The sequence below is a fragment of the Anabrus simplex genome, chromosome 1 (genome assembly GCF_040414725.1).
Source record: "Anabrus simplex isolate iqAnaSimp1 chromosome 1, ASM4041472v1, whole genome shotgun sequence".
Lineage (NCBI taxonomy): Eukaryota > Metazoa > Arthropoda > Insecta > Orthoptera > Tettigoniidae > Anabrus > Anabrus simplex.
This window is the reverse complement of record NC_090265.1, coordinates 550,276,880-550,280,455: the sequence shown is the minus strand read 5'-3', so window position 1 is coordinate 550,280,455 and position 3,576 is coordinate 550,276,880. Positions and strand designations below refer to the sequence as shown.

The 3,576-nt window shown below is 42.4% G+C and overlaps 1 non-coding gene across 1 annotated transcript; it reads left to right on the top strand.

The window, feature by feature from the left end:
- The first annotated feature begins 2,184 nt into the window (after positions 1-2,184).
- On the top strand, positions 2,185-2,255 carry TRNAG-CCC (transfer RNA glycine (anticodon CCC)). The gene has a single exon. It is a non-coding gene; the product is annotated as a tRNA-Gly (tRNA).
- Positions 2,256-3,576: the final 1,321 nt, after the last annotated feature.

Genomic DNA, 3,576 nt, shown 5'->3' with positions numbered 1-3,576 from the left:
CTCTCCCATCTGGCATCTTTTGATTAGTCATCTTTCTCTTCCGAGCTGGACGAAGTTAGCTTTGCGAGGCATATGCAGTTTTACATTTTCACGCCCTTCGTGACTTTTCTCATTCTTTTGTCTATACTTTCGATTTTTTAAAGGGTTGGATTTCTTTCACTTTCTATTCTGATTAAAGTTAAACGGCCATGGTTGCCAATTGTACTTGCCCTTAGAACAATAATTATCCATCCTAAGCACGGTAGTTCAGTTTTGTTCTTTACTCCACGACATCTTCTTGAACAATTTTCCGTTTCCAGAAAGGAGCTCGAACGAAGATAACACTGAATAATAGTCAATTACAACAAAATCTGTAGTTGCGTTAAGATGACAACGTACGTACAAATTATTATTCAAACATTAAGCTTACCGAGCTCGATAGCTGCAGTCGCTTAAGTGCGGCCAGTATCCAGTAATCGGGAGATAGTGGGTTCGAGCCCCACTGTCGGCAGCCCTGAATATGGTTTCCCATGGTTTCCCATTTTCACACCAGGCAAATGCCGGGGCTGTACCTTAATTAAGGCCACGGCCGCTTCCTTCCAATTCCTAGGTCTTTCCTATCCCATCGTCGCCATAAGACATATCTGTGTCGGTGCGACGTAAAGCAAAAAAAAAAAAAAAAGCTCACAATCAGAGTTTGAATATTTTTCAGTGGAGCAATAACTGAGTTATCCTTCGCAAAATAAGAAAATGTTCATTTCTAGACACATGTAGGCTATATACCGTTTGCATCATTCACAACATTGGCGGTGATTTGGTGGAGGGGTGGGGGGCAAAACATTACGTTTCTATTCCATTTTAGCTAGCTTAAACTAAGAATTATAGGAATTATAAAAAAAGCAATTTGTACAAGCCCTGTTGTCATATCAGCTAATTCTTTACTTTATTTTCTTTAATTATTAAGAAAATTATTAGCCGAAATACGCACACAATGTCGTTCGTCGCGGCTAACCGATTTCTATAGCGCCACAGAAAGTAGTGAACACTTAGCGTGTGCTGTGAGGAAGGGTGACAGAGGTTATAATAATATCCAAGGTTATGGACACTGTGGTATGATTCATCCGCTTGCCATGCGCATTCGTCAGTCCGACAGTCTCTTTAGTGTCTGTTAGTTTCTTAATGTGTAGTCAAATATTAAAATGATTGTAATTGTATAATCACGCCGTGTTTCTCTTTAATTGCAATACTTTCTTTCTTTTTTAATCCGTTTCCCTCCCAGGGTTCGTTTTCCCTCGGACTCAGCGAGAGATTCCACCCGTATCGCCTCAAAGGCACTGTCCTGAGCATGAAACTCTCAATCGGGGGATTCAATTGGGTACGAGGACCAGTACCTCACTCAGGCGGCCTCACCTGCTATGCTGAACCGGTTCCTTGTGGGTGGGATGAGAAGTTCGGAAGGGATAGACAAGGAAGAGGGAAGCAAGCGGCCGTGGCCGTAAGTTAGGTACCATGCCGGCATTTGCCTGGAGGAGAAGTAGGAAACCACGGAAAATCACTTCCAGGATGGCTGAGGTGGGAATCGAACCCACCTCTACTCAGTTGACCTCCCGAGGCTGAGTGGACCACGTTCCAGCCCTCGTACCACTTTTCATATTTCGTGGCAGAGTCGGGAATCGAACCGGGCCTCCGGGGGTGCCAGCTAATCACACTAACCACTATACCACAGAGGCGGACAATTCCAATTGTTATTAATCTAAATTGACCGGTGGCGATGGTGTGACTATTTCTTTAAGAGGAATCACAACTGGGCAAGTATGCTTTAAATTCAGTCATGGCGCTTCATTATCCTATACTCTCACTATGCTATTTGTTCATTCATACATAATTCGTGATGCAATCAAGCAGACAATTCGATGCAGCTACAGTAGTGTCAAAATTCGTAGTTCATTTCATGATTTTTGGTATCGAGTTACAATTTAATTTCAAATCGACTCTAAAATCCTTTGTTCAGTTTGGTCAGTGGCATTCCCGAAGATGTATATATTTTTATAGGAATGCAAACTATCAATAAATTATTGTAAAAGACTTTACTGTACTTGCCCTTATGCGAGATGATATTCTAATTTTCAACGACGCGCGCATACAGCTTTGTTGCCTACTGTCGCTGAGATACGGACTAGTGTGACGCAGCCACGCAAGCACCGAGCACTGCTGGTGTAGTGGTATCATGCAAGATTCCCATTCTTGCGACCCGGGTTCGATTCCCGGGCAGTGCAAAATTTTAATAGTGGTTTTCACATTACAATAAGACCTAGCTTGTGATAATTTGCGTATGTTGTACCAAGGTAGACTTGTAATAATTTATTTCGAGCCCTTCACAATCAGTTTCAACCCTCCAAGTTTGACTTCACACTTTGATAGGAATTCCTCTTCTACTGTCGGGTCAAGAGATCAGACGGCAGAGTGCTGGGATTTTGAGTCAAGATAGAGGGTTCGATCCTGGCTCAGGTCTAATAGTATTTGAAGGTGTTCAAGAATGGCACCCTCATGTAAGTAGATCCACCGGTATGTACAAGAACTCCACCGCCACAAGATATCCGAAAACTGTAAAAAAAGTTGGTGGGACTTCAAACCAATAGCATTATTATCTTCACCTACTGTGTTCTAGTCGCGCGTTACATTTCTTGATAAATGAAGTTTCTTTCCTGTCTGTTTCTTGGCACACACCAGAGCGAAATGTAGCTTCCAGAAACCCCAGTCTCATTGACAGTATGGAAGGTGCTGAGTAATGACTTTTGGAGTACTATTAGTGCATCAGGCTGTTATGAATTCTTCACAGCATCAGTCATGCTACAATAGTACTTTCTGGCCCAGTGAGGAAAGCAATGACAAAGAACATCTCTCTTCATTCTAGAGCCACCATCGGTTTTTGAGGTTTCTCTATGACCGCATAACCTTCCGTGGTGCTATTTGACCGTCCAACCAGCCTCTGGATGAGATATCAGGCCGAATGTGTTCGACTTGACTGAGGATAAAAATAGAAAAGATAGCCAGTTTTTGTCAAAAAAGCTTCCTCTGCTACGACGGAACGGATGGCAGGATTAAAGGGCTAACGACTAATGAGAATGGGATCATTGCAGAATTTCCTGGGCGTCAAATGGGATTCCCGGAAAGGTACATTTTCAAGATGGACACGGTGATATCCTAAACATTTTTATCCCAGTTCCACGTATGGAGTTCTGGGTAATAAATATTTCAACATCGTGAAGCAGTTGAAGAAATTGTCACCCTCCGTGGGTGGGGGAATAACATATATCCATGCTATCCTCTACCGTAAAAGGTGACTGAATTGAAGTTAACTGCCATGTTTCAATGTGGAAACCCATATAAAATATTCTAAATTATACATCAGCGAGTCGACCCCTACGGTATTTCTACTTGGAAGCTCGAGTTTTTCATAATGGGACTAAGATTACTCCCATTTAATTGTGCTAGGTTCCTCGTCTTCATATTTTCTATCCGTTCTCCGTTAGTCAGCTCTTGTTTTCTTAATAATAATTGTACCGGGCGGTGCACCTCCGCTCCGCTAATTCAAAC